General features: G+C 44.0%; 1 protein-coding gene across 3 annotated transcripts in view; it reads right to left on the minus strand.

Moving 5' to 3' along the window:
- RIPOR2 (RHO family interacting cell polarization regulator 2) overlaps nt 1–25,461 on the minus strand; it is a 220,767-nt gene that overhangs the window by 111,173 nt on the left and 84,133 nt on the right. The window contains exon 1 of one of the 3 annotated variants that reach the window (XM_028107363.2): nt 11,927–12,014. The exons of the other annotated variants lie outside the window; for them this stretch is intronic. The gene's annotated coding sequence lies outside the window, so the exon portion shown is untranslated. Of the gene's footprint in view, nt 1–11,926; nt 12,015–25,461 lie in introns of those variants that run through there. 3 annotated transcript variants of the gene reach the window in all.

The raw sequence follows: 25,461 nt of genomic DNA on the forward strand, positions 1-25,461 counted from the left end.
TTCCAGAATGTCAACTGGTTGGAATCATGCAGAATATAGACTTTTCAGGTTGGCTTCTTTCACTTAGTAATACACATTTAAATTTCTTCCACGTCTTTTCATGGCCTGTGAGGTCATTTCTTTTTAGTGCTGAATAATATTCCACTGTCCATATGGACCACGGGTTCTTCATCCATTCCTCTCCAGAAGGACGTCTCGGTTGCTTCCAGTTTTGGCAATTACAAATAAAGCTGTCAGAAACATCCATGTGCAGGCCTTGGTGTGGACATAAGTTTTCAACTCCTCTGGGTAAATACTAAGAAGCACAACTGCTGGTTGGTGTGATAAGAATATGTTAAGTTTTGTAGGAAGCTGCCAAACTGTCTTCCAAAGTGGCTGCGCCATTTTGCATTCCCACCAGCCATGAATGAGCATTCCCGTCGTTCCATATCCTCACCGGCATTTGGTATTCACAGAGTTCTAGATTTTGGCCATTCTAATAGGTGTGTAGCGGTTTCTCATCGTCTTACTGAGTGCTTTCGGAGAGACTGCCACTCTGCAAGTTCAGAACCTGTCTCCTCCTCTATCAACTGCACCCTTGACATTACACCAGCTTCTCCCAGGGGAGAGTAAGGAAAGTGGGGCTGCAAAAGTCCAGCCATGAGAAAGTATAACCAAACTCAAGGGGTTTGTCACTTGGGGTGCATTAAATTGAATACAACCCAAGTAAGTGTTAGAAGCAAAGAACTTTTTATTACTTGTTACAAGTAAGAAGACAGGGCCCTAGCTCTCAAAGCACCATCTCCCCCTGCGGTTAGCATGGGAAGATTTTATTCAGTGTATTAGGGAGCGGGGGTAGGGAGCTTGCATATACATTGGGGAACTCACACATATTCTATTACTTAGGCACTTTGGCTCAGTTGTACAAGTCTAGCATGTCAACATGCTAGTGCGTACACTGCATGTTCAAAAAATGGCAGGAAACCCAGCCCATAGGAGGAGATCTTCGTATTATAATGAGCTAAAAGTAACTTCAGGACAACTCGGGGCAGGGGGACGACTTCTGCCCAGGTCCTCAGCTCCAAACCGGCTCACAGGAGGGACTATCAGGTGAAACACTTAGCTGGGTGTCTCAATGCTGAGGACTACTGTTTCAGCAAAAGCAAACACATTCCTTCCCCCCTTCCCCCCCCGCCCCCCCCCACTTTCCCCGATAGCTTTCAGCCCTCTGATTTGAGTACCACCCCACTGCATGCTAGCTAACGGAGGAATTCTAGAGTCCGTCGGTTCACGAAGGGCTCCTTGGGCACCAGCATGGGCTTACCCCTGTTCTGGTTGCTGTGGGGTTCCCAAAGACAGTATACAGCTCAGGGGCTGCTGGAACCTCCAATCGCCCTCAACCAGGGCTGGGACCGTCCCTAGGGCAGATTTTGGAAATATGTAAATGTTTGGGGTTGCACAATGACTGGGGGTATTACTGGTATTTAATGCCTTGGTAACCTTCCTGCGATGCATGGGGCAGTGGCTCAAAAGAAGAACTGTCCAACCCCAAAGGCCAAGAGTGCCTCTCCTCCCCTTAGAGATACCGAGAGGCAGACAGCTGAAATGGACGCCTTCTCTAGCTCTCCTTCGTTTCCCTCCTTTCTGACCCTTCTACCACCACCCCCCACCCTGATTCCCACTCAAATGACTTTTCTGGTCAAGGGTTGTACTTAATGACTTAAAATTAATAAAAATGGATCTGAATCGTAAGAGGGTGCAGCCACCATGGAACAGTATGGAGATTCTTCAAAAAATTAAAAATTAAAAACAGATGCCATATGATCCATCAATCCCAATTCTGGGTATATATCCAGAAGGATTGAAAACAGGATCTTGAATTGATACCTGCTCTGCCATGTTCGGCGCAGCATTATTCACAATAGTCAAGATGTGGTAGCAAGCTAAATGCCCATATATATCTCTCACCTTCTTTATCCATTCACTAATGGACCCATCCATAATCTATCCAATAATCCATCCAATAATCCATCCATAAATATTATTCAACCTTATAGAAGAAAGAAGTCCTGTCACACGTGGATGAACCCTGAGGACATGACGCTAAATGAAATAAGCCAATCACAAAAAGACAAATATGACATGACTCCCATTATGATGCATCTAAAGTCGTCAAACTCATAGAAACAAGAAGAATGTGGTTGCCAGGGGCCAGGGGGAGAAGGGAATGGGGGCTGTTGTTTGATGGCTATAAGGTCTCCGTCATGCAAAATGAGAAAGTTCCAGAGATCTGTTGCACAACAACGCACGTATAGTCAACGGGGCTTAAAAAATTGTTAAGAGGGTAAATTTATGTTATTTGTTTTTATCACACACACACAATGGACCCAAATGCAGGGTATCTGGGTTCACACTGGCTGGGAGGAAGGGAGGGTGTCAGTTTTGACCATTACTACATTTTTCACCCATTGTCCCCATGCCCCTTACTCTTTGCAGCCCCATGATGGGGATGCTTTTCCTTCACAGATGAAGCAATGGGACTCTGAGAGCTTAAATAACTTTCCTAAGAACACATAGCTGGCGAGTGGCCAACTGGACTAGCTCCAGGGCTCACCCTGTTACTTCTCGTTGTCAGAACAGCTTTGGGAGGGGGTGCTGCAGAGGATCTGGGTCACCACGACATCCCAATGACTCCTGGGATCTGTACCACTTCCATCTCCTCCCATCTCAGAGCCACCAGGTTACCATGTTAATCCTGGGCCCCCCAGTCTTTCTACATCAGCAATTTAGCATAGTTTCTCCAGGCCTATTTTCTATATCTTCCTGTTATGGGCTTAATTGTGCTCCCCCCATCCCACCGCATTTCATATGTTGAGGTCCTAACCCCAGCACCTCAGAAAGTGACCTTGTTTGGAACCAGGGTCATTGCAGGTGTAATTGGTGAAGATGAGGTCATACTTGAATAGGGTGGGCCCTTAATTCCAATATGAATTGTCCTTATAAAAAAGGGGGATTTGCACAGAATCATGCACACAAAGAGAGCACCATGTGAAGATGAAGGCAGAGATCTACAAGCCAAAGGATGCCAAAGATGGCCAGCAAACCCCCAAAACCTATGCAAGAGGCATGGAACAGATTCCCCTCACCTCGTCCAGAAGGAACCAACCTTGCCAACACCTTGATCTTAGGCTTCTATCCTCCTGAACTATGAGACAACAAATTTTAGTTATCGAAGGCCCCCAGTTTGGGGTCCTTTGTTATGGTAGCCTTAGCAAACTAATACACTTCCTCATTTGGCTTGTTCTGAGGATTATATAGGATAATTCATGTAGAGGAACTGACATAGCACAGGGCACACTAAACACACCCAGTCATAATTATCCAATTTAAATCTCTCACAGGGCAGCGTGGGGCCATTTCTCTGATCCAAGTGTCAGTGGGGGTAGGGAATGAGCAGTCACCACGCTTGGTACAAAATCTCAACAACCTTTGGTAAGTTCCCCCTCGGTCTTGTCTTCTCCGATTAGATATTCTAAAAACAGCTATCAGTCTCCAAGAACAAACACCTAATGCCACTGAGAACACTTTGAAAGCAAGGAATGTAGAAAATATGGTCCCTGCTCTCCAAAATTCACACTCACTCTACAGAGATAAGGTGTATACGCATGATGTGTTAGCTAAGCTGGAAAACTAATGAACTACAGAGGCAACTAAAAATATGAATAAATTTCAAAAGCCGTGTTGGGGCACCTGGGTGGCTCAGTCAGTTAAGCATCTGACTCTTGGTTTTGGCTCAGGTCATGACCTCAGGGCCCTGGGATCAAGCTCTGTGTCAGGCTCTGTGCTCAGTGGGGAGTCTGCTTGAGATTCTCTCCCTCTGCCTCTCTCTCTCTGCCCCCCCAAATAAAAAATCTTAAAAAAAAGAGAAAAGTGTTGACTAAAAAAAATCTCAAAAAAGTATAAATAGTATGATTCTATTTATATAAGTGCCAAAAATGGAGAAAATATATAATTAACAGTTAACACTTATATAATGCCAGGAATAGTTCTACGTCCCTTGATTCACTTAATTCTCACACCAACCCTGTGAAATTGGTATTATTATCTTCATTTTACTTCCAGGCCCAAGAAGTAAAACGACCCACCTAAGGTTATACATCCTGTGGTGGAGCCGAGATCTGACTCAAGCCGCAACTTTACCCTCACTCACCACATTACACAGTCTCGCATACGTGGAAAACAAGGGATGGCTGAGCCATTTGCAGCTCCCCAGCTGTGGATACTCCAAACCTGTCCTGACATGGCTCCTCGCCTCCTGTTTGTCCTCTCAACTTGGGACCCATCCACTCATCTTCTAGAGCTTGGTTTGAGGGCTACCACCTCCATGAAGCTTCTCTTACATCTCCAGGTGGAAATGCTCATCTTACTTCCTCGGTCTACCCATTTATTTATGTACATATTTCACCCTTGCCCTTCCCTCCTCAAGGGCAGGGACTCTTTCCTCTTAAACTTTGTATCTCCAAACTCCTGGGATATTACCAGGAAGAAAGTCATTGATCAATTTGCATTTTTTGAAATGAGTAACAGTGGGCACCTGGGTGGCTCAGATGGTTGAGCGTCTGCCTTCGGCTCAGGTCATGATCCCAGGGTCCTGGGATCGAGTCCCACATAGGGCTCCCTGCTCAGCGGGGAGCCTGCTTCTCCTTCTGCCTCTCTCTCTCTCTCTCTCTCTCTCTGTCTCTCATGAATAAATACAATCTTTAAAAAATAAAAATAAAAACAAATAAAATAAAATGAGTAACAGTGACGAAATGAATGGCCAAAAGCTCTAGTGTGAATCGAATACAAGAGGGCAAAAGTTTTACTGGAGAATTCACCCTAGACTCTATAGGGGAGGAAAAAACACCCCTTTCCTCTATCCTCGTAGGTCTTTAACTAGGACCTGTGAATTAAACTGACACAAGACAGGTTAACAGGAGAAAGGGCATAGAAATTGTATTAATATTTCTATATGCAGAGGGGCTTCGTGGAAAAGAAGTCAAAATCCCAGAGAAGTGGTTGACTCGGTCTATATATTATTTTAATGAAGAGCAAGAAGCTGTGGATCAGTGATTAGACAAAGGAAAAGGAGAAGGTCTGGGCTCCTAGAGGTGGTAAAGTTGGGGGAGGAGGCCAGGATGTGAGTGATCAATAAGGGCTGTTTAATAATGTCTGTTTGCACGCTCATCTGTCTCCAGTGATAAAAGTGGTCTTCAGTGATGAAGAGTCATTCTTCTTGCCCCGGTGGGAGAGAGCAGACCTTTGCAAAGGGGACTGCCTGCCCTGCTTTTAGGCAGGAAGGGAGAGGGCAGAGAGTTCTCCGTGTCTTCTGTTTCTCAATTGCCGTCAGCTAAAAATAATCCTAATGCCAATGTGGCATATTTTTGGGTGGCCTATTCTGAGCCTCTTCAAATCTGTACTAGAATAGAAAGACCAAGGCTCAGGAAGCTCAGTGTGCACAGCTAGGCAGTCAGTGGGGGGGAATTAAAGGGCTGTAGGTTACAGGGAGTAGTTCGACTAACTCGGAAGATGTGAGTCTGGAATGACAACCAAAGGACCTTGCTTTTTCAGGGACTGAGGCAAACAGCTCTGATAACCAGATTTGGGGTAGAGAACAAAAGTAAGGTGAGCCAGTATGAGCCAACTCTTTCGTTGCTAAGACTGTTTGTGACAACCTGGGCTAAGTGTAACAACAGAACCTCATCGAGTCAAAGGCGTGGGAACTTGGCAAAGCTTTTATACTACCCTAAACAGTTGGTACCCACTTTGTGCTATCCCCAGGGGTTCAGATTTCAAAGACATGTGAATCCTCATCCTTGCTTTGAGGAACTTTACTCACCGGCTCCTGTGGTCATTCATTCATTCATTCAGTCAGTCATTTATCCATCTATCCATTTGAAAAATAATCATAAATGTCTAGTGTATTTCAGGTCCAGTGGGAAACATTTAAGTAAATGTGTAGGTGTGCATGTATTGTGCTGAACATATAAATACCAACATGTGGCATGAAAATTTAGAATGATCAACTGTTTAGTTATTAATTTTAAGCATTTTTTGCAAGGCTTGCTCTTTTGGAAAAGGAACTTCCATCTGTGAAGTGCTTAAAGGAGGAAGCCATACTAGTGGGAAAATGTCATCATCCAATATGGGTTTTCATTCCAATAGTGGATGAGCTTCACAATCCCTTCTCTGTCCCCACTTCTGGAGAATTTCCCAGTCCCTCTAGAAAGTGTTTCTGATTTTCAGATACAAACACTTCAGAGCAGGGAAAAGAATCTGAAATAACTAGGGGTAAAGTGTCCAGAAACAGAAAGAAGAACCAAATAGGAGAGAGGAATTGAAACCAAGGAATGGTTGGAATCAAGAAAGAAAAAGAAGGTAAAAAAAAAAAAAAACCCACAAAGCCAGAAATAATCTTCTCTTTGGGTACCTTGGCCTGTAAAAATGCACTTAAAATGTGTCTAATGGCAGAATGCCACGACCAAGGAGCTGAGACTCAAGGAACATGGTTTTTAATGACATTCTTGTTTTCAGGTTGCCGAGAGGAGATCCCACTTTGTGGGATGACAGCCCAGAGGCTCTGGAAGCCTTCCTGAAGGCATTCCCCAGTTTTAGGTGTATCTCTCAGTTTGAAGGAATACATTTGTGGCAGGTGCTGGGGAAGGATGCAGAACAGGCTGACCAAAGCCCTGGATGGTTCTCTCCGGTAGGACTGAAAACAATGAAGATAATTGCCCAGTGAATGCATCTGCTCACTCTGCTCTGGAAGGAGGGAGAAGAGCCCAGCAAAAATGGTCTCTATGGCAAGACTCACACTGGGTATGGTTTGTAAGAAATAGCCCTGGGCTAAGGGTCTGACTGCTGGGAGTGGTTAACCCGCAACTAGTGACTTTATAAAATGGCATAAAAGGCACTGGTTCTGGGATTTGACGGAACTGAATTTTGATCCTGGCTTCGCTATGCCAGCACTTTGATGGAAGTTATTGAATACGACTCTGCAAAATAATAATCTGAGTTCAGCCAGCCCTCTCTCCTCAAGCTGCCCCAAACTAAAACACAATCTTTATCAATAGTTCGTCTATACTATACAAACACAACTATACAAATAATACCTTGTATAATACTATACAAGCCCAACTTCAAGGCTCAGTCGCTAGCCTGTACCTTCTGTCTCAACCAGAATGTAATTCCAAAGCCTCTCCAGTATAGAAACCCTATGACTCCACTGATAACAACATATACCTCCTACGGTTTTGATGACATGAATCGAGACAGGAATCCTTCTCTGTGGCTCTATAACCCACTTTCAAATAGTTACCAGGGATCACTGTGCAGTGTGCCCCTCTTCCCCCCTTCTAACCTCAGGACCACCTTCTTGGCACGGGAGCTGTAGGAAGGTGCAGAAGCGGTCAAGAAAGGAAACTCAGAGGGCAGAGAGAACCAGTCCTTCCTGACTTTGGGAAATTTAGGGGAGGTTTTAGGGGGAGTTACAACGCTCCTTCCTAGACTGTGACTCTAGACCCAAAAGGGCACTTCCTTCCACCAAAAGGAGGCCAGATGAGAAAGTGTGACTTTCTGAACTTCGAAAGCAAGACATACCTCTCCCCATCCTAAATCTTATGATGGGAGATTGCTCGGTGGTACATGAATCACTGGGTGCCAACCCAAGGGACAGTATGCAGTACTGTTATTTAAAACATAGATGACAGTAAATGACCGGGACTCAATCCTTTGGCAAATCACAGGTTTTCCAGCCATTTTCAAAGAATGGAAAGAGGATCTCATTGAGTTGTTAATGATAGATGAATAAGCATGATTTTTGGTGATAAGTCATTATTACATCTTTGGCATATGATTGAGAAAAAGCTGGGAGAATCAGTTGGGATATCAGAGAAGATGGTGGAGTAAGAATCTTCAGAAACCATCTCTTCTGCAAAAGCAAAAGGGAACACTGGAAAAAATGGTGATTTGTGCTATCCCCACCTCTTCTTCCCCAGCTCGGTGGTAGCCTTGAAAACCAAGAGCCTGCAAGCACGGTGCAAATAGCCTGGCAGTCATTGGAATGGTTGGAGAATGCAGTTGGAGTTTCAAGACCCCAATCCCAGAAATGCCATGATTTGATCTGTTTGTTGGTTTCCTGGAAGATCCCATTGGCAAGGCTGTCTTTATTTAACCTGACTCAGAGTTATTCAATCTGGACCTGCTTGTCAAAAACAGAGGCAACTGGTAATCTCTGAATCTGCCTAAGCCCAGTGGTAAAAGCCCTAAGGAGGCAGGAGAATCTGATTGAGTCATGGGAAAATGATACATACATATGCACATTTTTTTCTGGCAGAGAGTTGTGATAGAATGATCGAAAAAGACTTTCAGGTATAAAAATACATTATATTGTAAGACGGGAAATTGTCCCACTTTTGGGCCAGAGTAAACCTTCATGGAGTGATGGAATCAGCATCACCTTCTGGGATGTATCTGGCATTTCTAATAAAATATACTATCAATGTTCTAATAGATTTTAATGAAATAAGAGTCCGTCTGAAATATTGATTGATCCTATCTGCCTAACTTACAGTCTTAGAGTGAGCCTAATGATCTCATCTAGAAATTCCTAGAAAACAGAGTCTAATACATTAATGATCATCTAAATATCATTTCTTTCTTTTTTAAAAGACTTTATTTATTTATTAGAGAGCGAGAGAGAGAGAGAGAGAGAGAGAGAGAGAGAGAGAAACAGCATGAGAGGGGAGAGGGTCAGAGGAAGAAGCAGGCTCCCCACTGAGCCGGGAGCCTGATGCGGGGCTCGATCCCAGGACTCTGGGATCATGACCTGAGCCAAAGGCAGTCGCTTAACCAACTGAGCCACCCAGGCGCCCCTTAAATACTGTTTCTTTCCCCTATTAAATGTCTTACTAGTTACCAAATAGTTTCAGTGGCTCTCCCAGGGGTGTTTCTCTTGTGACAAGTATAAAATGAAATGTTACAATTTATCTGAGAAGTTGCCTTAACAATTAGGATAAAATTCCATTGGGGTGGGGGTCACAGAATGGAAATACAAATTCAGCAAGAAAAAGAAAAAATGTAAAACATTTCCAAATCTCAAAGAATAGGATCATTTATTTTTTTTTATGTGGATGATGGAGATATATATATGTATGTGTGTGTATATATATATATTTACTTATTTATTCATATTATATATCCTTTGTAACTTTTAAAACTTATGACAAAAAATTTTAGATATGCAAGGGTATATGGTTTTCCAAAATTTACTTTGGGTTTCAAAAACCTAGACAGTTAAAGACCATTGCTGCAGACCCCACGTTAAGCAGGGCAGGAACACGGCAGGCCTTGTAGGCCAGGGATCAGGAGCAGGGGACCCTGGAAAAGCATATGGCAGCCGGGGGCCCACGATGGCTGGGCATCGCAGAGGGAAGGCCTGGTAGCTCCATCCCTTTGCAAGTACTAGCTCTGCGGGTTGTGACCCATTTATCTCTTGACCTGTTATTCTTCTCCTCAAAATTTCTTCTTTGTGGGGATGGCAATAAAAAAGAAGGATTTAAAAATGATTATGTTCTGATTTGGGCCAAATGTGTTTGAAAACTCTTCCCACCATGGCTTCTTTTTGATATGTGTATGTCTACGAGACTTTGATTTTACAGAGCACAGAAAAATAATTTGGGTCAAAAGATCTTTCAGGGACTACACTCCACCCCCCCCCAAAAAAAACAACAACAAAGAGGAAAGAAGGAAGTGTTAGCAATCCATCCATCACAGCCACTAACGAATGGGAGAGCCCCGGCGCTCCGGCCCACTGTTCCCTCCCGGGGAATGCCAAGGGGGCTGGATAAATCGAAAGCAAAGCTCCTGGCTGGGTTTGCCAACACTGTTGCAGAACAAACTCGGAAAAACTCATTGGGAGAGAAGCTAGTAACGCAAGAGACGAGGGTTTGGGGCACCTGGATGGTTCAGTTGGTTAAGCGTCTGCCTTCAGCTCAGGTTATGATCTCAGGGTCTGGGATCAAATCCCGGGTAGGGCTCCCTGCTCAGCAGGAAGCCTGCTTCTCCCTCTCCCTCTGCCCCTCGCCCCCTGGTCTCACTTGCTCTTCCAAATAAATAAATAAAATCTTAAAAAAACAAACAAACAATGAGGGTTTGGAAAAAAGAATGGGAGAGATTAATCTCAGATGCGAGCAGCTGAGGGTGTTGGCTGGCTCAAGCCTTCATAACCAGCTTCTCTGCTGGCAAGAGGACACCGAGAGTCTTACAGGGGGAGGGTGTGTGTGTGTCTATGTGTGTGCATGTGTGTGTGTGGGGGGGCGTATGTGCAAGAGAGAAGGGCACAGAGTGCGTAGTCACGGCTGGGGAATCTGTACGTGTTCAGTGCACCATCATGGGCAGGGAAGGGGACATGTGGAGTGTGGTCTTCTAGGCACTTCGTTGGCCTCAGGGCATTCATTCCTGGGCTGGCTCTGGTGGCTGGGATGTTCCAGTCACTGCAAAACACCTTCATCAATGCCTCAAGAAGGTGTGATAAAAATAAGCACAATGGATTTTAGTTGGAGCATGAGTTAAAAGAGTCTTCTCTGTTTCTGGTTTTCACCGTTGGGGTGTAGTAGGGTTGAGCAAGAGGATTTGCTAACAGAAGGAGAGAGAAAGAGGGAAGGGCAGAATATTTTACTTGGAAAATACGTCCAGACTGCATCTCTTTTTTTGCGGGGAGGGGTGTTTATTGTTTGCTTTGTTTGTGCTTTAAGGTTCCATGGGAGACTATCCAGAGACACTCATGGATTTGAAATTTCAGCCCTCCAAGAAGTTCAGAAAATCGGCTCTGGGTGTCCTGTGTCCAGGGCAGAGACGAGCCCTGAACAAGCCCTTAAGATGCCGAAAGTCTTCCTCCCCAGGTTCCCAGCCCACCTTGGATGACCTTCCAGCCTGCTTTGTGTGGCAGGAGGAAGACCTCCATGCCCAGAGTCTATTTAGAGGGACCAAATGGAGAATTCTAGACTAAGAAATTCCCACTCCTCCTTCGCTTCCTGGTACTCTCCTTCTTCCTTCCATGTTTTGTTTTGAAATATAAATCGCAATAAAGAGGACCAGTGAAAACAAAGACCTAGAGTAAAAAAAAAAAAAAGGATAACGCCCTGTGTTCTCTGCACTGAATTAGGGCCCAATCCTGCGCCGGAGGCCCTGGATGGAGTAAAATGCCATCTTTCCCTGCCTCTGGCTCTCCCCAGTATGCCCCACCTAGCGTTAACCCAGCAGCGGTACGTGAGCTTCCACCGCTACATAAGCGAACAGCCCAAACCCTCCACCAAGCTGGTGGGGGAAGAGGATGATCCAACTCTGATTCTCCGCCGTTCCATGTGACCTGTGAACCTGGGTGAAGAAAAGAACTACCTTTTCTTCTCTCCAAGAGAAGACTAGCTGGAGGAGAGGGGAAGGAGGGGAAAGGGAAGGAAGGAAGGAAGGAGGGAAGGAGGGAGGGAGGGAGGGAAGGAGGGAGGGAGGGAGGGAAGGAAGGAAGGAAGGAAAGAAGGAAGGAAGGAAAGAGAGAAGAGAGAGGAAGGAAAACCCAAGAAGGGGCTGCCTTGATTCCAAACGCAAGGGCCCGGAAGGTGCCAAAACGCGGGCGGGGAGGCGCTCAGCCTCCTCTCTCCAGTGATTGTGCCTGGGAGGTGGGACTTATTAATCAGTCTGCATACTTCAAAAAAAAAAAAAAATTCCCCCTTTAAGTGTGAGCTCAGGTTGCCCGTGGAGAAGCTTTGTTATCAGCAGTGGGTCTTGACTTTGAGACCGGGGGTTGCCCTCCCCTCTGTTCCCTCTGGTGCCTGCGCTCTGATCTCTGTCAGCTGAGAGCGTGAAAACAATTGTTTCATCTCCTCACCCTGCGTCAGGCCCTCCGCCTTACCTCCTCAAAGCCAGACCTTTCTTTTCCTTTGCTAGAACTCAACCTGGTGCAGGAGCTCACGGTGGAGGGCCGCCCATCCTCTCTGAGACCGCAAGCCCAGCGGAACCAGGGAACCGCGACTTATAAACAAGGGTGTAGACCAGAGAGTGTGCTGGGGCCCGGGGAGGAGGGGAAAAAGCAAGAAGGAAAACACCCTGCAGCTCGAGGTGGAGACGAGCGGAAAGCAGCCAAGCCTCCAAAAACCACGCAGCACAAAACCAAAACTCAAACCTCATGAAACTGTCCTGAGGCTGAAGGCTTTCAAAGTTGTTTCTACCGCGGATTTGAGGGACTTGTCCCATTTTCCCGAGGCACGCGCGTTGTAAACCCTAATCCCCACAGGTCCAGCATTAGGGTGTAGGGTGCAGGGGGAGTGCGGGGCTGTGCCTCCGCCTGGAAGGGTCTCGGTGTTTCTCAGGCTGCCTCGAGGGTCACGTTTTTGTGTAATGTTTGGCTCTGGCCGGCGGGGGGCTTCTCAGCTCTGCCTATAAATAAACAAGCAAATTTGGAGGAAAAGGGGCAGGGGGCAGTGAAGGTGAGTGCGTGGGCCTCTTCCAGGGGGGACTTGCCAGAAGCCAAAGGCACTATAACGGGCAATTTCCCATCTTCCATCATGGAAACCCATGGTGGTGATAGGGCAGGAGTTTCACTAACCCCCTGAGCCGAAGGGCCCTCAGACATCAGAAGCCGGGTAGCAAGAATTCAGGAGGGCAGGATTTCCCCCCTTTCCCTCAGGTTAAGCTCTGAGGTGCGCGGGCCCACCCCACAGAAGGGGCGGCTGCTGGAGATAGGTCAGAATGATAGATGAGTTACTTTCTAGGGCACCTCGGTGGCTCAGTCGGTTAAGGGACTGCTTTCGGCTCAGCTCATGATGCTGGAGTCCCGCATCGAGTCCCGCATCGAGTCCCGCATCGAGTCCCGCCATCGAGTCCACATCGAGTCCCGCCATCGAGTCCCGCATCCAGTCCCGCATCGGGCTCCCTGCTCGGCAGGGAGTCTGCTTCTCCCTCTGACCCACTTCCTGCTTGTGCTTTGTATCTCTCATTCTCTCTCTCTCAAATAAATAATCTTTTTTTTTTTTTAAAAGATGAGTTACTTTCTTACAGAATTGCATCCAGTGTTTTAACGAAGTACAAAAAAGGGGAGGCGTCCAATGTGGTGTGTGGGTGGGATGGAGGGACCCTGGAGGGGAAGGGGCGGGTTAGGCTCTGTCCTCACTCCTCAACCGACATGTGACCTCCTTTAAAACCTGTAAACACCCCCAGCTTCTGGTCACACCCATGTGGTTAGGCGGTTATTTATAGAAGAGTAGAAATGTCCCTGTGCTGGCAGAACAGGGTGGCAAGCAGAGCCCCCGAAGTTCTTGGGATAACACCTGCTGGCCTTTCTGTCACCAGACAGCGCCTCGTAAAAAGTTACGCAGAAATAACCATTATTGATTATGGATCTTACCTGATGATTCTGTTCAGTCCCTGTGTCGACCGGATAGCTCTGTGAGGGGGGGACTTGGTGACACTGGTCTTCAAAGCATTTCTCTTGTCCCCCTCCCTTCCTCTCTCCTCAGCCTCAGGAGAATTGGGGCCCTGCATGGGCTCTTGCACACGCCTAGGCTCTCATGGTTTACTTCACGATGATAATACTAACCCCAACAAAGGCCCCTTTCTCCTCAGAAATTTGGGAATGTGTGTCAGTCGTTCCTTGGAGTTCCTTCTGAGGTAAGAAAGGAAGTTCAGGGGGCGCCTGGGTGGCTCAGTCGGTTGAGCGACTGCCTTCGGCTCAGGTCATGATCCTGGAGTCCCGGGATCGAGTCCCGCATCGGGCTCCCTGCTCGGCAGGGAGTCTGCTTCTCCCTCTGACCCTCTTCCTGCTTGTGCTTTGTATCTCTCATTCTCTCTCTCTCAAATAAATAAATAAAATCTTAAAAAAAAAAAACAAAACCTTTAAAAAAAAAAAGGAAGTCAGTGTGACTGTCCTCCCTTTTCCGATGGGGAGATTAAGGGCCAAGAAACTAAGTGAAGAGGCAGCCATTTGGCTGAGTCGCTGGGGCAGGCCAAATCCTTTGCAAGAGCAGCTGAGCCAACATTGTGAAAACTCGCGCCAGGGAGGTTCTTCTATGGATGACTGAAGAGCGCCATATACATGAAAGAAAATGGATCCACGTTAAAAAAAAAAAAAAAAAAAAAAGCCCCAACGTTCAGCTATCTAATGGGCAAAGGGAACGGGACTGGGTGGGGAGGGTTTGCCCCGCTGCGGCTGATCTCTCCAATCTCTTATTTTCTGTGAATGCGGCCGTTTCCCAGAACACTGTCCAGGCATACAACTCGAAGCTGCAGGATCTAGGTCATATTTTATGATTTTTTCAGCCAGTCTGATCTAGTCCATGTTGAGCTCTGTTTGAAGTTTCAGGTCTGATGGGAACCAGCACTTCCACAGACATTTTCTAAATGAGTGAGTAACTGAGTCCCTGTGATTTCTCAACTCCTCAGTGATCAGAGGCTGCAGAAGGTTCATATCAGCTCAGAAGTAGGAGAATGTAACCCAAGAGAACTGTGGGTGGTCCTGGGGCGTCAGGAGCTTGGGAGCACCCTTTTGCACCTATAATGAGATTTATCCCACCTCCCACTTTGGGGGGAAGGCCATTAGCACCCAGGGCCTGCCAGTGGTTTTCAGGTGTGGAAGGATTTGTGTCATCTCCAGACCCCAGGCCCTGGAGAGAGGGGGACAAGTAGATATTTTCTCATGTAAATCAATTATCTAATCCATGAGATTTACAATTGAATAGGTGTCCAGACAAGATGTTATCTGCCAACTACTGGGGGGGGGGGGCTTCAAGTTTTATTGACATAGATAAGACTTTCATCAAAGAATCCCCTTGAAAGCTGTTTAGTAAGGAATTCCAAAGCAAGGTGTTTATAACAATAATAAATGTTTCTCCATCACTTTGTCGCAGGCTTCCACTCCTAGTTCTTTTTCCCTAGTTTCTCTCCTCTTTTTAATGCACTAAAAGAAAACTACATAAAAGACTCTTAAGAGAAACATTTAAAAGGGGGATAAGGGATATTTCACGGGAGGGGACATTGGGAAGATTGGATGAGAAAAAGAAGTTCAGACCTGGCTCCTTGGATGATTTTCACTGAGCCCAAGTACAAAGAACACAGTCAGCTTTAGTAGTAATGTTTAGTTCCCTTTTCTGTATACTCACTGGAATAAGATGGTGTATGGGAACGGAACTTGTGGTAAAGAAAACCTTGCCACAGAAGGACTCCACCCTTGCTTACCTTCCTCTGGAGCCACCATCAGTATGTAGTGAATGGTAAACATGGGGCTTCCTGTGTTCTGCAGTGTGCATTGCTACACCACTATCTCCAGTGGAATGAACCAGAAGGCAAAATTTATGGCTCTTTTGAAATGTGATGAAGCAACATACAATTCAGAAATAGGGTGGTCACATTTTCTGTATTATGTTGTACTCTTTTGCACAACATGTAAGAATACAACATGAGAAACCTATGAAAGGAGGAAATAGAACAATTGAGGTTGTTGGCTAGGGAGGCTCTGTAAGGTAAAGGCAGAATACTAAATACCCCACCTAGCCAACATCCTCTCATGGCTATGATTCCTGTCTCCAAGCCTCTACTACTCTCCCCTCTTCCATTATTCTGTCCCATCCACCCACCCACCCACCCACCCATCCACCCACCCATCCATCCACTCATCCATCAATTCATCCATCCATCCATCCATCCATCCATCCATCCACCCACCCACCCATCCATCCACCCACCCAGCTAGTCATCCATCCATCCACCCATCCACCAATCCATCCATCCACCCATCCACCAATCCATCCATCCACCCACCCATCCATCCACTCATCCAACAATCCATCCATCCATCCATCCACCCACCCATCCATCCACCCACCCATCTAGTCATCCATCCATCCACCCACCCACCCATCCATCCACCCATCCACCAATCCATCCATCCACCCACCCATCCATCCACTCATCCAACAATCCATCCATCCATCCATCCATCCACCCACCCATCCATCCATCCACCCCCCCATCCATCCACTCATCCAACAATCCATCCATCCATCCACCCACCCACCCATCCATCCACCCACTCATCTAGTCATCCATCCATCCACCCACCCACCCATCCATCCACCCATCCACCAATCCATCCATCCACCCATCCACCAAGCCATCCATCCATCCACCCATCCATCCACCATTTATTGGGCATCATGATATTCTAGCTGCTGAGAATACAGACATCAGTGCCAAGCCAGTAAAGGTTAAACCACCAGTGTTTGTTGATTTTCATAGTGCAAATACCCCTACCTACCACGGCTGATTTCAAGCTACCAACATTACATCACTGAACACAAAGTTGGGAAGAGCTACTCAGTAGCACACAATTATACAGTGTTTCCAACACACAGATACAATAGATGTAAAGAACCTCAAGTACACAGATAACTGTTAAATATGGTAACTTAGAAGTGATGAGTTTTGAGTATTACTAAGTTTGCTGTCAATATATTTAATTGTACATTTATATAATTTGGCTTTAGATAATGGCTGTTTTAACAATCAGCTCACAATATTTCTGAAAATTTAACTATTGGCTCTTGTGAGCAGATGTGAATTTGCTCCAGCCTACCACTATACAGAGATAAATACTGTATGCTGTCCACTTTATGAAAAAGTTTTAGCTAGAAATAAGACATATACATATGTAAATAAGCAGTAGTCCTCCAGTTGGTGTGATAGTGCAATAGGGAAAGTGCTGGGTGTAGAATTAGTAGGGAAGTGGGGCGCCTGGGTGGCTCAGTCACTTAAGCATCCAGCCCTTGATTTTGGCTCAGGTCATGATCTCAGGGTCATGAGATTGAGCCCACAGACTGAGCATGGAGTCTGCTTAAGATTTTCTCTCCTTTTCCTGCAGCCCCTTCTCACTCACATGTGAGCGTGCATTCTCTCTCTCTCAAAAACAAAAACACAGAAACAAGAATTATTTTGGAGACTCTCCAAAATAAAATCACCTTGAGGACAGGGTGGTGACTTGGACTCAACACAAGCACCTAAGAATAGAGAGAGGGTTGGTTTGAGCCCAGCATGTGGTCTTTTCCAATCAGTAATAGTTTTTCTTTGTAGTCAGTGTCTTCAGACCCAAACACCCTGGGACAACTGTCATCCTAGGCAGAGTGTTGACTGCAGAAGGGAAAACTCTAACTTGGGAGCTTAAGCCCAGATACCCTTGCAGGACAGGTGAGGACAGGGGTGAACACGGACCATTTGGTGTAATAGTCACACCTGTCAAACTGTGCAGGACCAGTCCTCACTGACATCTCATGGTAACGAAATGAACAGCATATATTGGATTAACGACATTTTCCAAGTCCCACAGTTCCTGGTATCAATAGCAAAATTTATGCCCTTTGGAATGAGAAAGCCCCTGAGATTTTTCAGACACTTTGGTGGCTGGCAAGAATTTAAGAGAGGCTCTCCTAATGTGGCATATGTGGATTTGAGCAAATACTGGGGGGAAAAAAGAATTAAGAGTTATGACCAATTGTATTCTGACTTGTAGAGCAGATCATAGGGGACAGAATCTGCCACGTACGTGTACATGTGCTAGAGAAAAAGATGTTGGCCAAAATGTTAACAAGTGGTATTGCTAGATGATAAGTGTGTGTGTGTGTGTGTGTGTGTGTGGGTGTGTGTGTGTGTGTGTGTCAAATCCTGAGATCTAAGCTAGATGATAAATTTTGGAAGGAGGATTTACTTTTATAGATTTGCTTGCATTGTTTAATAATTTCATCTATTTTTCTGTCAAAAAATGTAATGAACAATATCCGCCAATTGCAAAAAAGGCAAGTAAAGTTAAAGAAGGAAACAAAAAAATCCAACCGTAATTCTAACAGCCACAAATAACTGCTGTTAATATTTTGTTTTTTAACCTCTAGACCTTCTGCTAGGCATGATGTATGTCCTTTGTACCCTCTCATCAGCCTTGTGTGAATCTGACTCCTGACCTGTGCGTCTGAGCCCCAGGTGTGGGGAGCGGGGGGCAGAAGGCTTATACCTACACTGTTATTACGTTAGGTTTTTTCAACATGGTAGCTCCTTCAGCTTGGCTCACACATTTTTTTTAAGATTTTTTTTTTTTTGAGAGAGAGAGAGGGAGGGAGAGAGAGAGGGAGAAAGAGAGAGCACAAGCAGAGGGATTGGCAGGCAGAGGCAGAGGGAGAAGCAGGTTCCCCACTGAGCAAGTAGCCAATGCGGAACTTGATCCCAGAACCCTGGGATCATGACCTGAGCTGAAGGCAGACACTCAGCCAACTGAGCCACCCAGGTGTCCCTCACACATTTTTTTTAACCTATCTCAATTAGCCCTGTTTCATTCCCCACAACTATGTCATAGCTGAAACCATTCTCTCTGTAGCTTACCTCCCACTTCAGAGAAAATACAGACCATCACATGTGATTTTTTTTACTTCTGTAAGGGCCAAGGGCAGTTCAACCCAAGATGGGCCACTTTGGTGTGAACATTAAGTTAAAAACAATCCAAACCCAGCAGATTCAGAAAAACCTCTTTACGTCTTCCTCAACTGCCTACTTTCCGAAGAAGAGAGCTAGTAACAAAGATTCCTCTTTACCTAAGAAACTTCTGTACATAAGAGGGCACCTGCGTTTTCCAAACACCCCTTTTCATCCTGCTAGTAGTCTTTCTCCACTCTTGGTATCCTCAGACCCTTACCCTCTCCTTAGCTCATATAAGTCTTATCGCCTGTTTTTGGAATTTCCATGTCTGTGTGGATTCTCCATACATACACTATTAGATTTGATTTTCTCCTGTTAATCTGTCTCATGTCAATTTGATTCTTAGTCCAGCTGGAAGGACCTCAAAAGTCAGAGAAAATCCTTCCTCCCCAACACTTCCTTCCCTTCTACCTCTAAATCTATACCCATTCTTTCTTCCCTGTTTCAGATGAGAATCTACCTTTTACCTTGACTAAGGTCCATGCTGTTTCTTTTTTTTAAAAAATCACATTTTTTTTCTGGCTTCACAAGTAATCATATCCATATTGGAAAATTTAGAAATATAAGAAAACACACAAGGGAGAAAATAAAGTCACATATAATTTGACAAGACTTTAAAAGATTTTTAAAGGATGATCATTGCTAACATTGTAAACTCTGTTTTTTCCATGCATGATTGTATGTGTCTTTACAGTAAATATTTTTTACACACTGGAAATTATTCCATACATACTATTTCATGCATCTCCTTTTCCTCTTACAATAGATGATGAATATTTTTTGCATGATGGCTACTCTGTTTTTTTTTAATTGAGAGAAAGCGAGAAAGGGGTGGGGAGGGGGAGAGGGAGAGAGAGAATCTTAAGCAGATTTCATGCCCAGTGCAGAGCCTGACATGGGGCTCAATCTCATGACCCTGAGATCATGACCTGAGCTGAAATCAAGAGTCAGATGCTTAACCAACTGAGCCACCCAGGCTCCCCATGGCAAATATTCTACAATGAGACTTTTAAAATAATTTTTGAAAGTTAAGAATCACTTTTGTAGGTTTTTTTTCTTATTTTAAAAGTAGTGTGTACTCATTGTAGAATAATCAGAAGATACAGTTAAAAGGAAGAAAAACCTAGATACCTATAATCCCACCTTTGAGGTATGACCAGCTAACATAATTTCATATAAACCTGTCTTATAAAAATAGGTTCATAACCAGCTGACATAATTTTATATAAAATCTATCTTATAAAAATAGGTTCAGCCAGGCATCATTATTTATTATTTTTGATATGTAAATGTTACCCCATTTAATCCTCATAACACCTTTATTTTTTTTTAAATTATTTTATGTTATGTTAGTCACCATACATTACATCATTAGTTTTTGATGCAGTGTTCCATGAGTCATTGTTTGCATATAACACCCAGTGCTCCATTCAATACGTGCCCTCCTTAATACCCATCAACAGGCTAACCCAATCCTCCTAACACCTTATGTGGTTGCTATTGTGATGATAATCTCCATTTCCTAGATGAGGAGACGGAGGCCCAGAGAAGCTAAGTAACCTGTCCAAAGTTACCTAACAGTTAGCGGCAGAATTGGGATATGGACCAAGGCAGTCTGCCTCCAGAGGCTGGATGTGAACAACTCAGCTATAGAGCTCTCAACTTATAGAGAACATCTTTCCATGTCGGTAAATATCACTCTCCTGTGTCATGCTTATAACGTTCTACCACACCTCAAATATTGTTTTGTTTTCTCATGGTTCTTTTAAGATTTTCTTTTCCAATTAATAGTTGCATAGGGAATTACTTTCCTGCTGTGAAGGGATTCTCATTTCAGTTTTTTCCAAATGGTTAACCAATGATCCAAGTTTTATTTATTGAATCACTTAGCCTTTCTCCACTAATTTAAACTGTTGCCTTTGTTTTGGCTTCTCTCTTCTCTTGCTTTCTTTGGAAACTTGTTTCATTTAGTATCCACTCTCTCCGCTGGGTCTTGAGAATATGAGCTAGCTTTGAATTACCTATACATTTGCTTGGTTAATTGATTGATGTAGTTGTCCACTTAACAAAATTTATAGCGGATTCAATAGTGAATAAGATTTTAAAAACTTTCCTGGGACTGACAGTCTATAGATGTATAAGACACTTTCACAAAACACTTAAATGTCATATTTACAATGTGCCAGTCCCTGTTTTTAGTGATTCACAGATACTATCTCTTTTAATCCTCGTAGCAAATCTATCAGGTAGGTGCTGTTTTTATCTCCATGTTTCATGGGAGAAAATGAAGCACGGAGAGGTTAAGTAACTTGCCCAAAGCCTCTTAGCACATAAGTGGGGAACTGAGGAGAGTAAGTAGCCAATTCCCAGTTAATGCAGTAAGTGTTACTTATCATGGGGGAAATACAGGATTCTGTGGCAGCTCTTAGCAAGGGCACTTGGAGCCATGACACTGAGGAAAGACTTTTGCAGGGAGTGCGTCCAAATGATTCCTGAAGAATGAGAAGTAGTAGGCTGGTGAAGGGGAACTGGGAGTGTGGGGGTAAGAACATTTAAGCTGGAGAAAGCAGTAGTACAAAGGCCTAGAGAACGGAGAAAGAGAGACTATCTCCTAGAAGGTGAAAGAAATGAAGTGTGGCTGGAACAGAAGGTGGGGTTGGGGGGGTGGGAGGTGAGAAGTCCTAGACTTGGAAGGGTCAGTAGGGAGCCATTGTCTTGTGAGTCACTTGAAGGGAATTTTAACTGCAGTCGAAATTAAGAGGAGACGCTGAGTGCTTTAAACAGGAGAGAGATTACTCTAGTTGCCACATGGGAGATGGGTATCAAGGGCACAAGGGTGTGGGCAGGGCAAAGGGTTGGAGGGGCTGTTCTAACAATCTTGGTGAGAAATGATGTTGCCTTCAGAGCAGTAGAAATTGGATGGAGAGAAACAAGTGGACTCAGGTGTTCCCTTGAAGGAGTTGGATTGGATGGGTAAAGAGGAGGGAAGTCAGTGATTATGACCTGGGTCTTGGCTTAACCAATAAATCTCCATAGTACCATCTTATGGCTGTGATGAAAATGTGGATAATAAATCAACTCGCCTTAATATGCAGAGAAGAAAAGATAACTTGCCTCTGGTCTAATCATTACACTCCTATGACTTCCCCCTTTAGCACTCACTAAACCCTCACTGAGGGAGGGCTGCAATGTTTATAAATACGGCAGATGTTAAGAATATTATCGCTGATGATGGGATTAGGCACAATTAAAACAAACATTTTTTTGCAGCTTTACTGAGATATATTTCATACACCATAATATTCACCCACTGAAAGTATTTACTTCAGTGGTTTGTAGTATTTTCAGAGTTGTATAGTCATTTACCACAATCTAATTTTAGAACATAGTCGATACCTCAAAAAGAAACTCTGTACTCATTAGTAGTCCCTCCCTGTTCCAGTTTCCCTACCTCACCCCCACCCCAGGCAACCATTAATCTGCTTTCTGTCTCTGGATATGTCTATTCTGGACATTTTGCACAAATGATGTCATAATATACAGTCTTTTGGGGCTTGCTTCTTTCACTGAGCATAATGTTTTCAAGGTCCCTCCTTGTTAAAGCATGCAACGGTACTTCATTTCTTTCAATGGGTGAATAACATTCCGTTGTATGGCTATACCATGTTTTGTTTATATATTCATCCGTTAATGGACATTTGGGTTTTTTCCACTTTTTGGCTAGTAAGCATGATGCTTCCATGAACACTCATGTACAGGTTTTTTGCATGGGCATGTGTTTGTCAGAGTCACCGGACCACTTTATATTCCGACCAGCAGCGTGTGAGCATGTTAATGTTTCCACCTTCTCTTCAACATTTGTTACTCTGTCTTTTTCACTTTAGCCGTTCTGGTGGGGGTGAAGTGGTATCTCATCACAGTCTTGGCTTGCATTTCTCTAATCACTAATGATGTTGAACAATTTTTCATGTGTTCATTAGCCATTTGTATATTTTTCTTTGGGTAAATGTGTCTACAAATTCTTTGTTCATTTTTAAATTGGATTATTTATCTTTGTAAGAGTTCTGTATATATTGTGGATACAAGCCCCTTGACAGGTATGTGATTTGCAAATATTTTCCCCCACTCTGTGGGTTGTGCTTTCTTAATGATGTCTTTTGATACACAAAATTTAAAATTGACAAACTTCAATTTATTTATTTATTTATTTATTTATTTATTTTTGTTACTTATGCTTCATGAGAAACCATCGCCTAACCTAAAGTTAGGATTTGCTCCTATGCTTTCTGCTAAAAATTTTATAGTTTGAGGTCTTACATTTAGGTTATGATCCATCTTGAGTTAATTTTTGCATATGGTGTTAAGAAAAGGCTCAAATTCATTCTTTTGATGTGGATATCCAGTTGTTCCAGAACCATCTGTTGAAAAATTTCCCCATTGAGTTATCTTGGCATGCATAAGTTAAAATTTGTTCTTTACACCTTCCTTTTTTCCCCAAAATTATCCCCCCAGAAGGGAAGAAAAAAAGAAAGAAAGAAAAAAGAAAACCAAATCCATAATCATCTTCTTCTTCTTCTTCTTTTTTAATGGAAGACACAGTAGGTTTTGCCTGAGTTAGATTTAGCTGGGTATCTTTTCTGACACCAGATCACACCATCCTTTTATCTTTTGCTCATTATTGAAACAGCCAGTCTCCTCTCAAGTCCTACTGTTTTAGAGTTCGTGACAGTAGAACTGTCTGGTGAATCTTAGCTACACAAGTAAAGTGGAAGTCCCATAAAAATAGCTAAGAATTTTCCCAAGGCCTTTATGTCTCAGATATATGGTAGAAGTTACTCTTGTGCTGGGGCAGGAAACAAATGTAGTTTAGCTGCCTAAGTTATTTGGTTATAATGCCAAGGTTGTTTTTTTTTTTTTTTATTTTAAGTAGTTTTAAGTAATGTCTATGCCCAACGTGGGGCTCAAACTCATGACCTTAAGATCAAGGGTCACATGCTCCACCAACGGAGCCAGCCAGGCGCCCCTATAATGCCAATTTTTAAAATGTTTTCTGTACCCCTGAAACTAATAATACATTATATGTTAACTAACTTGAATTTAAATAAAATCTAAAAAAATAAAATGTTTTCAAGGTTTATGAGGAAGGATATAATGTTTGGTATTATACATTTGCCAAATGAAACTTTAAAAATACTTAAATCCTTCTGATGACACTGTGGTATGGTCAACTGCATTAGTCTTTTTAAGCGAACCATGGTGATATGAAACATACTGAAAGTTCACCCGGTAATATCTTTTGGAAAATAGCCTAAGGAAATATTCTAAGAGAATTAAAAAACACAAAGATGTGTCATTTATAATGGGCAAAGACGGAAAAATATTTCAAGGCCCAAGAAGCAGAGGATGGGTAAACAACCTATATTTGACAGGAAAATGCTATAGAACCCTAACTACTAACGATGGTTATTACAGTGTGGTGCGGTAAAATGTACGAATGCATATACTAATGTGAATTGAGCCAAATGGAATGTGCATATATACCTGGACTGAAAATGGTCTAAGGATGGCTGGAGGCTGACAGATTTCAAAATTAATTTAGCACAATATTGATGTCTGGTAGATTTCTTTCCACAGCACACACACACAAATCTGCTCGCATGTAAAATGGAAGTGAAAACAAGCTTTCTGAGGGCCTCTGTATTTCTGCAACATATCTTTTTCTTAATTATTTCCTAATTCATTGAATTCTTATTTTAATATCTAGGGGGGGAAGAATAAGCACTTGGAAACAAGAAATTAAAGATTTCTCAGAATTCAGCTGTGAAAATTATTATTCCCGAGGAGGATGACCAATTGCTTAATGAAGCATTTTTCTTTGATGCTTGATGGGGCATGCCGAGAATGTGTCTGCCCATAATTTGGGCTGAGGAAGAGTCAACTGTTGATCTTGGGCATTGTGCGGTGTATTCATTTCCTGGGGCTGCCGTGAACAAAGTACCACAACCAGGGCGGTATTAAACAACAGAAACTTACTCTCTCATGCTGCTGGGGGTTAGAAGTTTAAAACTGAGACGTCAGCAGGGTTGGTTCCTTCCGAGGACTCTGAGGGAGAATCTGCTCGTGTCTTTCTCGCTTCTGGTGACAGTTGTCTTTGGTGTGCCTCGTCTTGACACATCACTCCAGTCTCCGCCTCTGTCTCCCCTACATTCTCCCTGTCTCTGTGTCTTCCTATAAGGACACCAGTCATATTGCATGACAGGCTCACCTTACTCCCCTATGGCCTCATTTTAAGTTAGCTAATCACGTTTATAATAATACGGTCACATTTCCAAATACGATCATAGTCGGAGATGCTGTGTGTTAGGACTTCAACAGATTTTTTTAAGGGGACAAAATTCAACCCATAGCAGGTGGCCTTGGGGTTAATTTAATTAATGTACTGTTCTGATTAATTCCAAAGCAAAACCTCAGCTTCCCATGACCGGCCTTAGGGGGATCCGCTCAGGAACAGTGCTTCATAGTGGGGGAATGGTCCCAGGAAAGTGGGACAGATTGCTCTAGTAGGCTGTTGCCCTTTCTCCCTGAGAAGGTGACCTCACTTCTGGTTGACCATGGCTGTGGTGGTTAAGCCCAGTGGGCGAAGACAGAGGCTGGCGTGTGGGGAATCTCTTGGTTTTATGTTTCCACGCATTGGAGAAATGCTCCTGTCGTCATTGCTCCTTCACTCGGACTCCTCAGTGGGTGAAGAGTGACTTAGCTGATTGGTGTATTTGAAAGATGGCTCCGAGCATGCTCCATGGAGCCCCTTTCCCTCCCCTTTGGAGCCAGCTGCCTGCATGTCCTGCATTTTTTTCACACATGAAATTGTGCTGGGGCAATGTGCTCTGGGGGAGGCCAGTGGTGGTCCAGCGCTGCTTTTGACCGGGTGGGTGAGTCTGC

The sequence above is a fragment of the Eumetopias jubatus genome, unplaced genomic scaffold (assembly GCF_037043125.1).
Source record: "Eumetopias jubatus isolate StellerSeaLion01/CBP00866 unplaced genomic scaffold, mEumJub1_p1.0 scaffold_6, whole genome shotgun sequence".
Lineage (NCBI taxonomy): Eukaryota > Metazoa > Chordata > Mammalia > Carnivora > Otariidae > Eumetopias > Eumetopias jubatus.